Below are 13149 nucleotides of genomic sequence, written 5' to 3'. Positions count from 1 at the left end.
AACTTAAAATTCAGATTTTTATTAAAAAGACTTGCGAGCTATTTTATTGATCCAATGACTGAAATCAATCCTAAGGGTAATATACTATATATTCTGAATATCTAAACCCTAGAACAAGAGGTTAGACACACAAGAAAGAGAAGAACACACCTTGTTGCAAGAACGTTGAAAATCTACTTTTAATGCTATAGAATTGCCTACACTTCAATCTCTATTCTTCAAGCTTGGGCAAATCAACTCAGATTCTCAAAGGGAACTTGTTTACTCTACTGTACTTCAATCTAGTATTGAGATTTTGTTTTTCAAGTTATTAGTCTTACGAACTTTTCATCTCATCTCATTGCTTGTTCTTGACTAGCATTGGAAAAGTTTTGATCTTGAGTGTGCTTATTCGTATAAAAATTAATTTTTGAAGAGATCATTACTTGAGAAAGGTTATTTAACTTGGTTGATTGAATTTTGATTTAAGAGCATATAAATATACATATATTTTTCAAAGAGCTTATCATTGAAAAACCTAGTTTGATTAAAAAGGTGATCTTGAAAGTATCTATACATATACATAGCTATTTTAAACAAGATCATTATTTGATTTATGGTGTGTGATTGTTTGAAAGGTTTGATTTAGGTGTGTGTTTTCTAAAAGATTTATATTTTAGATATATTAAAGCTTGATTAAATATCCTTGGTACTTAGAACCATACAATTAATTGAAGGATATTTTCTGAAAATTAATATACTCAAATTGTGATTGAATACATCAATTAAAACTTTGTGATTTTGATTGAGTTTGTATTTAAGACAAAGTTTTTGTTAACTAGCTCACATCAAACATACTTGTGCATCTTTACAAAGTGAATCAAGAACCTTAGTTGACTCCAAGGCATTTCAAATATCTCTTTACTTGGGAGTTGTGGTTAAATAGGGATTTGTGTGTTGAAACATATCATACAAAAAACGATTGTATCGTTTTTCATACATTCATGAGTTTCAAGTTATATCATATGTTAATGTGCTAGGAAATTGAATTGTACTCACAAGCTTTTGTTAGAAGTATTGTTTTTGAGTGTTGTTTTCCAGATTTTATTATATACACGGTTCGGTGTGTGAACCGGTGTGTAAGGAGAGAGTTGTATCTCTTGTAAGCAGCAGAGTAGGAGGAAGTTGTGCCTCTTGTAAGCAACGGATTGTAAGAGAAGCTCCATCCCACTTTAAGGAGCAGGGTTTTAGTGAATCCTTAAGTGGTTGCTCAAGACGAGGACGTAGGCCAAGTCGGCTGAACCTCATAAAACTGTGTTTGTCTTCTCTCTTCCTTTTACTGTTTATTTTCAGCATTGTATTTAAATTTGGGTATATTGCATGTATAGGTTGAATAAACATACACATACATAATTGAGTAACAAGAAGTTGTTGGTAAATTTATAAGAAGGGTTTAAAAGGTAACTAAGTGTCTTAGAATTTTTTAAACACCCAATTCACCCCCCCCCCCTCTTGGGATTACACCTAATTCAACATTTGGTGTCAGAACGGGTTTACATAGACTTGATAGTTAATTTGTAAAACGTTCACATGACACACATTGGTGTAACTCCATTCGGTGAGGAACACTCATCCATTAAACCACCCATTTTCTGTGGTGTAAATTACACATATTAGAAACCTATTGGAAGGTTTGGAAAATTGTGACTAAGGGAAATCACATTCCCATGAAAGTAATTGATAAGATTAATGTACCTAAAACTGAAGATGAATATACTGAAGAGGATTGGAAGTCAGTTCAAATTAATGCCACTGCCATGAATATACTTTTCTGTGCATTAGATGTCAATGAATTTAATAGGGTAATGGCATGTAACTCAGCTAAAGAAATTTGGGAAAAATTAGAAGTTACATATGAAGGCACTAAGGAAGTCAAGGATAGTAGGATAGACATGCTCACTAGTGAATATGAAGCATTTAAAATGACAACTGATGAATCTATACAATCCATGTACACCAGATTCACACACATCATTAACTTTTTAAATGCTCTTAGAAAAACTTACCCTACTTATGAGTTGATTAGGAAAATACTCAAGGGATTGCCTCTAGTGTGGGAAGCAAAAGCTACGGCAATAGCAGAAGGGAGAAATATCAAGGACATGCCAGTGGACGAACTCATTGGATCACTCATCACCTATGAGCTGGCAATTAACGAGAGGAAAAATGAGCAAAGCAAAGCTAAGAAGGTCACTGCACTTAAGGTATCATCAAGCTATTCAAGTGAAGGAAGCAATTCCGAAACAGATGATGACATGGCCTTGCTAACAAAGAAGTTTGGGAAGTTCTTGAAGAAGAACAAAAAGTTCAATAGAAAATTCCAGAACTCTAAATCGAAAAGAGGAGATCAAAGCATGAAGAAAAAGAAGGAGGATCCACCAACATGCTACAATTGCCGAGAAGTTGGACACATCAAGCCTAAGTGCCCCAAGCTCATAAAAGCTTCAAAGAAAAAGAAGAAGGCGCTGAAGGTCGGCTGAGATACACACAACACTAGCAGTTCAGAATCTGAATCCAGTGACGACGAAGTTGCCAATTTGTGTCTAATGGCACATGATGAACTTGATGTACAATCATCTTTTTCATCATCTTCATACTATTCTAGTGAATATGAAAATGAAAATGATATGATTTCATATGATGAACTGAAACAAGAATACCTGTACACTATTAAAATGCTTGAGAAGAAAACAAAGAAAATTTCTAAGTTAAGAAGCAAAGTCAAAGAACTTTCAAATCTAGTTGAACACCAAAATGAATCCCATGCATCTCTTTATAAAACATAAAGATTTGAAAATTGAGGAGTTAGAAAAGGACTTGAAAGATAAATATGAAATTATCTGTAAATTTACTGAAGGACAAAAGAATTTTGAAAAGTTCTTAGGATCTCAAAGAAATTCTCTAAAAAAAGAAGGGCTCGATTTTACTAGTAAAGAAAATATAAAGAAAAGACATCTTTACATGGGGTATTTTACAAAAGAATCAAAGTCATTTGTTCCAACTAAGAATCATTATAGATATACTACATGCTTTAAATGTAGAAGGTTGGGTCACATACAATTCGACTGTCCTTTCAAAAATAAAGATGTAAAAATTACGAAAGTATGGAAGGTCAAAGGTCAATCTAGCACTAACCCTCCTGGATCCAAGACAATCTTGGTACCAAAGCTAGTTGTTTAATTGTGTCTTGCAGATTTGCTTAAAATCCGCATCCTCAAAAGATAGATAGTATATGGATAGCGGATGCTTACGCTACATGACCGGAGATAAAGAAAAATTCACATCCATCATACTTAAGGATGAAGGGTTTGTTACTTTTGGAGATAATGCTAAGAGAAGGATCACAGGTGTCGGTAAAGTTGGTAATGATTCCTCACTCATTATTGATGATGTTTTATTAGTTGAAGGTTTAAAGCACAATTTATTGAGCATAAGTCAACTATGTGATAAATGCTACAAAGTATCATTTGAACATGACAAGTGCATAGTTGAAAACAAAACTGATAATAAGATAATGTTAATTGCTAAGCGTCATGAAAACATATACACCACAAGTTTTGATAACTTAACTTCACAGAGTGTGATGTGCTTATCTGTTATGAATGAAATAAATTGGATTTGACAAAGGAGACTAGGACACGCAAACATGGATTTAATCTCAAAGCTAGCTAAGAAAGAATTAGTTAAGGGACTACCTAAGACTAAATTTGTGAAAGATAAAATCTGTGATACATGCCAACAAGGAAAACAAGCAAGAACAAGTTTTAAGAAGAAGAAAGAGATCTCCACTACTAGGACACTTCAAATGCTACACTTGAACTTATTTGGACCAAACCCAATTCAGAGTCCACTATTGCCCCATTATTACTTGGGTCGACCTACCACAGTAGATAGGTCATGAAGCTAGGTTAATACAAAAACATGAAGGTGATGACTAAGCTCATGGAGAAGGTGAGGGAGAGGACATCAGTGAGGGTGAAGACCATAAAGAATGGTTGGTAAAGGAGAACGAGTACGCTGCTGCTCTGGTTTGGGCCACTAGGATTGGTATGGGTAGCAACAAAGGCCACAATGGCAATAAGAACCGCCACGATGATGCAGTTTTCAAAGGTTCTCTTCAACCATTCTCTAGCTTCCTTATGGAGCTCCTCATTGTTGGTAATGAATAGCTCTTTTGCAATTTGCCATTTGCAGTTGTAGTGTTTGATGAAATGCATAGTTGAAATTTACTTCACACGCTGCACAAAATACATGTAGTTATAAATCACCCAGAAAAGAGGTTAACTTCCCTTCGCGTATAAGTGGCTCAAATGTTTGATTTTTTAGATTTTTATAACAAATTTGACTTCTACATGCTAGCATGCGAAGAATCGTATAGGACTTACAAAATGTATTTCAATGCAATTGTTCACTGGGTTTTAATGAGAAATGAGTCTTTAGTGCAGAGATGTCATATTAAAAAATATTCATGTAAGAAGAAGATGCATACACATAGACGCATCATGTATTTTTTATTTGCAATTTTTCTACCAATTCCAAAGAATGAGAATATTCACTCATTTTTCTTTTCCTTTTTAATACAATTAGTTAACAGTATAGATAGAAGACAATTATCATTAGTTAAAATGTAATAGATGGTGTCATTTTCAAACTTCGACCAAAGTTTATTCATTTATGAACCTCAACAGAGGTCAAAGACTCAGATAGTGGTAAGGAGCATAGATTTGAAGCTTAAAATTGAATTTGTGCTTATTTTTATGATGTTCAAATGAAATTTGAATTGTATTTTTCTAAAATCCATAAAAAATTTGAATTCAAGTTTTGAATACTAAGCTCCCAAAACTTTGTGTTAATGTTCAAGTTAATTATGTCCATTTTGCCTTCATTGAAATGAATTCTCTTTATGATTTGGTTTCAGCAATAATGAGTATTTGGTTATTAGAAATGCGTGTCTCACCTCGAACAGGTGCAACTCTTGTTGCAATTGGATTGCAAGGCTTGGGGTCTTCTCCTCCATATGTTTTTTCATTTTCATACCAACCCTATGTAGAATAGAGTTCCCTTGATTGTCAATCTTCCTTAGAAGCCTCCTCATCCTTGTTTCCATCCTCTCAAAATGGTCTAACACCTTCATTTTCCTGTGCCTAATGGCTACATGCAACACATTCCTTCCCTTGGCGTTAATATGCTCCACAACCTGAGGGTACATTGTTAGTATTTCTTCCACAATCTCCACGTAACCTGACCTTGTTGCCAAAACCAACGCAGAGTTATCATTCTGCACAATACTACTTCTTTGGTCCGGGTTTTCTTCTTCTTCTTCTCCTTCCTCCCATTGAGTTGGGGAATGATGCATTGAGTTTGAGGACCTCTCCTTTGGCCGGTGATGCATTTACACTAAACTTTATTTTAGCTACTGTAACGACCTGCTATTTATATGGTTTTTTTTATATTTTATTATGAAATTTAACATGCTCTGATACCACACTGGATTGAACCCAATCATCAACCTAAGCAGCGAGAAGCGAAAATCAAATAAACATATCCATATATAATTATATACAATACCAGAATGTTAACAGGTTTCCCGAAACATACATATAGTACTGTTCCCCAAATACCCTCAACTCGTGAGGGATATACAAAATTACACCCAAAAATATATCACTCACTCATAGGATAGTATGGTGGCCCCTCTATCTGCGAGCCTGATCCGCTCGCCCAATTGGCTCACCTGAAAAATAATTCAACACTGGGTTGACCCAAAATTCAGTAAGACGAAATATGCTATTACTAGTGTGTGACAAATGAGTTACAATACTGTGAAAATCTATTACTATGTAGTCATGTATCACTGAATCTGTAAAGCACAATGCCATTAATATAATCTTCATCTTTTACTTGTTGCTTAACATTTCTGTACTTTAGGTTTCTAATCAAAATACTGATAATATATGTATATATATTTTTTGTTTCTGTAAAACTGTATAAATATAATAATAACTGTAAACTTCCCTGTGGATAACTGTATGTCATGATTTAACCCCTCATGACAGGGTTGTGCGGTCCGTAGGCGGGATTTACCCTAGCTGGCCAACCAGGAATAAATCACTATACTCCATAGTCTGATCAGCCTTCCTCAACCCATATCTGATGGGGAGCGTGTCCACTCGTGGGCCCTATGTGATCGACATTTATATCACGTATTATCTACATAGGTGGTTGCACTCTATAAACTGTATGTAACTACGGTACCATGCCTTGTAAACTGTATGGTCCAATAGGGTCTGATACTATATAATACATTTCTCTATACAACTATCTGTTTTACCATGATTCTGTAATAACTGTATAAATCATAACGCCGTGGAAAACTGTATCTATATCAACTGTATTTCTGTAACTAACTATAAATCTTGTATGTCATGGTACTGTAAAACTGTATAATTATGGTATTTCTGTAATTGCTGTAAAATACATTCTCTGTATGTTCTGTAAAATACATCTCTGAAAAATACTGTAAAACATGTTTCTATACTGTATCTATATTCTCAAGCCACACAGTAATTTTAAAACATATTAATCATATTTGATAAACTGTATAAATCTCTATTGTAAACAACACTATGGTGGAACATTTATAATTTTATACTAAAAACATTCTCAAATAACCTAACATAACATATTTCCCTTACCTGTTTCCTGCTAAAAATCCCCTACTATAATGGGTCCAACACCCGCAAGGTTCTCCACTCAACACCCTGAAAACCATAAATTCCAGAACAAAACATCCATATTTCTTGGCCTACATCATTTCCTACAACTGTCAGAAGGCCAAAAACTAAATAAAAGACCTTACCCTAGATTTAGGATAAATTCTAACTTCGTTTCACCAACGATCCGTTCCGGCAGACTTGAAGAGAACTCCTCCAGGAGCGTCGTGGTGTCCTCAGATCGTCGATCTGGTGAATGACGAGGCCAAAATCGAAGAGAGAAGAGGGAGAGGTCGTAGAAGAGAGAGAGAGAGAGAGAGAGAGAGGAGAGGGTTTGCGGCTGATTTTCTGTGATTAAAATGATTTTAGGGTTATTTATACTGCGAAATTCGTCGACGAGCCACGTCATCTCGTCGACGAGTCCTTAAGGGAATTCGTCGACGAACCTTATCCTTTGTTGACAAAATTCATAGTAGCCCAAATTCTTCTCTCGGTATTTTCTCATCGACGAAGCTCGCCCTTATCGACGAGGTCCTATTGTACCCTCGTCGACGAATCCCCTGTATTCATCGACGAGGCCCTCGTAAATTCCTCGAAAATATAACTATCTCCAAAGTGCGATCTTTCCTCCCTCTTTATTATTTAAATACTATTATTTTTCGAGTCGTTACTGCTAGTCTCATTGGGCTTTCTCATGGATCTCTACAAAATTTGTGTATCTTGGGCTTGCTCCAACCTATTAAAGGGTATGTTTTTTTACCATAACATATCTTTAGTTATTAGTATCTTGGCTAGTCTCAAAGTCGAATCATGCCTTTGCTTCTCCTTTCTAATGACTTCAAGCATGGGCAATCTGCAACATGATTTTACTACATGCACACAAAACAAAAGTTAGTAATTAGCACACATCGACCACACACACTTCTTTAATTAGGCACCACCGATTTTGAACTCCAACAGCCTAAAAGAGCATGCGTCACATGTATGTCGACACACCCTTTCTTAGGCCATCTGCAACACATCAATACCATAATTTGTACGTAGAATGTATGAAGTATGGTGAATCAAAATGTATCATGCAACATACCAGATTTCCACTTGTTAACTTGCGTACTTGGCCCTTTGTCATTTTGTTGAGTTGAGTCATTGGTTGAGACTCCTTAAAAAAGTGAAAGCATAAGAAAAAACAAAAAAAAAAAAAACAAAGTTGGCGTGGAAGCGTTTGCATTTGAGCTAGTTTGGTAAATGTAATGTTGGTGAAAAGTATGAAGAGTGAGGATAATAAACAATTAACTTTTTTGTAATTCTATGAAACATTATACATAAAAAATAAACTCGGTAGGTTCTCAATCAAAAAAATTATTGAAAAAAGAAAAGTGGCTTAATACACGTACTAGTGTAGATGAGCTGCTTTAGGAAACCTTGCTTCATGGAGCTTTTGAATGTTGTAGCATTACATGCGAGGAGTTGAAGACCTGTCATATGATCTCCATCTTGTGTTCAACTAGATGCTCATATTTGCTTGCTATCAGATAAGCCAAGTATGTTTCATATTTTCCATAAAAGTATTGTCATCAATAGAAGTATTAAAAAATAAAATGTTTGTTGTCACGGGTTGATCGACTTGATGAGCAAGCAGGGCGGGGCACATAATTCTTACATTGACTTGTCTGCTCACTACGTCAATCCGTGACCATTACAGTTAGACTATTATAAATAAAATGTCGCATACAACTAAAAATAAATGAACTCAAGTAATGCAAAATTAATTGGGAAAGTAGTTAATTAATACATCCCCATACGTAATTGTATTTTCTCTAAATTTTTTTTTTTAAAAAAAAGGTAACTCAAGCACTCTAAAAAATACATTTGAATTTTTTTTTTTTTTATTAATTTCATTAGAAAGTTTACTCATAAAAGCAATACCTATTTAAATTGGTTTCAGCAACATGATTTCACTTCGCTCAACTAGAACCATTTTTTCTAAATTCTCAAATATTTATAAATATATCAAATTATTTTCTAATTTTTCGTGCATTGTCCAACTCCCCGTGAGACACATTTATCTTTAACTTGTATTGTAATTAAGGAATAATTCATGCACGTAAGATGTGAAATTACATATGTGTGTGTGTGCACACTGCCAAATTCTTATTACATTTGATATTATTTAATAAGTAATCTTTTCTTTTCAAAATAAAAAAATTAATTAGAAGGAATAATTATATTCAATAAAAATTAGTGATGACAAAGCTCAATCATAGGCACAAACAAATACTATTAGTTTTTTATGTATTTTTGTTACCATTTTTATCCCCCAATATGATTATCACCTATAGTTGGATTTTATTTTAAAATAAAAAATAATAGGAAAATGAAATATAAATTTTTTTTACAGGTGTTGTTTGTGTTGACCCAACCTTGCGAAACTTCAAGGATTTGCACTGGGAAGAACAGTCGTCCCGTCGGCCCTCTGAAGACATGAGATCAAATGCTTTCCCATTTGAGCAGGATCGAATACGACTTGATAGTGACATTAGCTTTCCATTTGAGCAGGGATGGAATACGCTTGATAGTGACATTAGCTTTTCCCAACAATCCACATCCCGTTCACGATGGAACTTTCGTCGTCTATAATAGATGTCGTGTGGACATCTGACTAAAGAGTGCATCCGCAAAAAACGTAACTATCGAGCACCAGTATTCCATCCCTACTCTTATTTCTCTTTAAATGCACACCCTAATTTGCTTATATTTTATCTCTCAGCTCTAACTTCTCCCCTGCCTGCTTCCTATTCTTCTTCCTCCCCTGCTTTTTTTCCTCTGCTCAACGTCTCTGATTTGCTGCTCTGTTCTGCGGCCATGGGAACCCAAGTCCCAGCTGATGACTACAAAAACAATTTAACTCCTCTCTCTCTCTCTCTCTCTCTCTCTCTCTCTCTCTCTCTCTCTCTCTCTCTCTCAAATTTAATTGATAGGAAGAAAGAAAATTTTAGAAATTTGCACCCCACTTTTGCATTTATATATATCTTTATGTGTGTGTGTGTGTGTTTTAATAAAAATTAAATATATTTTCTTTTTAACAAACAATCCAATAAAAATATATATAAATTAATGTAGGCTATTATAATAAATACATTATTTATTATATTGTCCAAATTTAGATATAATCCTCATAAAGTTTATATAATTTTAAATTTCAAGTCTTGAAATTTATATTTTTAAATATTTATATAAGGAAAGATACAATGTTGCAGATGTGGCTCATTTAAAAAATTTAATTTGAAGGCAATTTATTTTTACATGAATTTTAATATTTTCATTTATGCAATGAGATATCTAACACTCTTAATTAGTTATAAAATGTATTATATATTGATGAAATTCTAGTAAGTTACACTAATGTGTTAGCTGCCATGGCGCAGTGGCCGAGCAAGGACGACGACGCCGAACAGAGAAACGAGACAGAAAGCAAGCTATACAAAGCTCTGATGGTGGGAGAAGAAGACGAGGTGGTGATTGAGCTCTGCAACCGCATGCCGGAGGGCCCATTCCACAGCATCACTGTCCACAGCGATAGCGTCCTCCACGTCGCCACCTACTTCAAGCGTAGCATCCTCGTCATCCGTCTGCTCCAGGAGTTCGTTGACCTCGCCAACGCCACCCGGCTTACCCGCCAGAACGACGTCGGAAACACCGTGCTTCACGAAGTGGCCACCACCAAGGCCGTCGCCGCCGCAGCGATTATGCTCGCGAACTCTCCGGAGTTGCTGAGCGTGCCCAACCGCCTGGGGGAGACCGCGCTCTTTCGGGCTGCCCGGTATGGAAAGAAGGAGATGTTTGAGTTTTTAGAGGCGAGGGTGGCCGTGGCCGCCGAAGAGAATGAGGAATTTGACCTCAGACGCCATATTCAGAGGGCCGACGGGACCACTGTTCTTCACATGGCTATTCTTGCTGAACACTTGGGTGAGGAGTTTTTTCCCCATTTGTCCTTTTTAAAAAAATATATATGTAGCGAGATTTAACCACGTGTCATTTTGAAAATTTTTTTTCCAAAAAAATATTATTTAATATATATATTTTTTTAAAAAATGATAAAATCAGGAAATAAAAATCTCCTGCATAATAAATAGGAAAATAAATTCTTTTAATATATATATTTTTAAAATGATAAATCAAGAAATAAATTTCCTGCGTAATAAATCGAGAAATAATACAAAATATAATTCTTTCTCTTATTGTTTTTAAAATTTCTAACTCTTATTTTGTTAAAATTCCCTGATTTATCATTTTTAAAAAATATATATTAAAAGAATTTATTGCATAATAAATTGAAAATTTGAATTTTATTTAAATTACCAATTTTAATTGTACACTAAATTAATATATATATATATATGTATATATATTGACACAACAAAAAAAATTACTTTAATATTTACTTCAATACCAGATTTTTTTGTGATAAACTGCTTCTTCATTATACAAAAATGAATATAAAAAAATAAAAATGATACCATACTTTAAATTTTAATTATTGAGATTAATTAGGTGGTTTGGCGTCACTTGAGATATTCCAAAAGATCCATACATATTAAAATTATGCGTAATAAAAAATAAAAAAAATTAGGGGATATTTTAATTCAATTAAATTATCAGTTTTTGGAATTTTTTTTTTAAAAAAAATTAAAGAACCAAAGCAATGCATACAAGGTAAGAATTAAAAATAATTATATGAATATTTTAGAAAATTTTAAAATAGTGTAATATATATATATATATATATATATATAGTACATAATAGTTTTATAAATGATTTTGTATTTTAAAATTTGAATAAATCTTCATAACTTTTTATTATTATTTCTTAAATTAATAAATATAAAATGGGGAGAGACGCAAATGTTTTCTTAAAATAAATATTAAAGTATTTTTTTTGTTGTGTCAATATATATATATATATATATATATATATATATTAATTTCAGCTACAATTAAAATTGGTAATTTACATAAAGTTCAAATTTCAAATTTATTATGCAATAAATTTTTTTAATATATTTAAAAAAAAAGAAATCAGGAAATAAATTTATCATTTATTATTATTATAATAATAAATCGATTTATTACGTATAAGAATTTATTTCCCGATTTATCATTTTTTAAAAAATATATATTAAAAGAATTTATTTCCTAATTTATTACGCAGAATAATTTATTTCCCGATTTATCATTTTTGAAAAATATATATTAAATAATATTTTTTTATGGAAATGACACGTGACAAATCTCGCTATTTCAAGTAGCGAGATTTGCTTAAATCTCGTTACTCCAAGTAGCGAGATTACGTCAAAGTTATTCCGAAAAATATTTTCCTAGAAAAAATATTCTTTAATATATTTTTTAAAAAAAGGGATAAAACAGAAAAAAACTCCTTGGGTGAGTGCAACTTTTCCTGCAGTTTATGTTATTTTTTTATTTTGGAAAGGAAAGATTAATTATTAAATAATGCAAAATATAATAAGAATTTGGTAGCGTGCACGCACACACACGCATACATAATTTCACATCTTACGTGCATGAATTATTCCTTAATTACAATACAAGTTAAAGATAAATGGGTCTCACGGGGAGCAATGCATGAAAAATTAGAAAATAATTTGACATATTTATAAATATTTGAGAATTTAGAAAAATGGTTCTAGTTGAGTGAAATGAAATCATGTTATTGAAACCAATTTAAATAGGTATTGTTTTTATGAGTAAACTTTCTAATGAAATTAATAAAAAAAATTCAAATGTATTTTTTAGAATGCTTGAGTAACCTTTTATTTTTTTCAAAATTAGAGAAAATACAATTACGTATGGGGATGTATTAATTAACTACTTTCTCAATTAATTTTGCATAACTTGCGTTCCTTTATCTTACTTGTATGCGACATTTTATTTATAATTGTCTAACTGTAATGGTCGCGAATTGACGTAGTGAGCAGACAGGTCAATGTAGGAATTATGTGCCCCGCCCTACTTGCTCATCAAGTCGATCAACCCGTGACAACAAATATTTTATTTTTTAATACTTCTACTGATGGCAATACTTTTATGGAAACTATGAAACAGACTTGGCCTATTTGATAGCAAGCAAATATGAGTATCTAGTTGGGCAACAAGATGGAGATCATATGACAGGTCTTCAACTCCTCGCACGTAATGCTACAACATTCAAAAGCTCCATGAAGCAAGGTTTCATAAAGCAGCTCATCTACACTAGTACGTATATTAAGCCACTTTTCTTTTTTCAATAATTTTTTCCTTGAGAACCTCCAATTCACTAGTGAAAACCGATTTTATTTTTTATGTATAATGTTTTTTAGAATTACAAAAAAGTTAATTTTTT

Source organism: Malania oleifera, chromosome 4, assembly GCF_029873635.1.
Source record: "Malania oleifera isolate guangnan ecotype guangnan chromosome 4, ASM2987363v1, whole genome shotgun sequence".
Taxonomy (NCBI): domain Eukaryota; kingdom Viridiplantae; phylum Streptophyta; class Magnoliopsida; order Santalales; family Ximeniaceae; genus Malania; species Malania oleifera.
Note: the sequence above shows the minus strand (reverse complement) of the source record.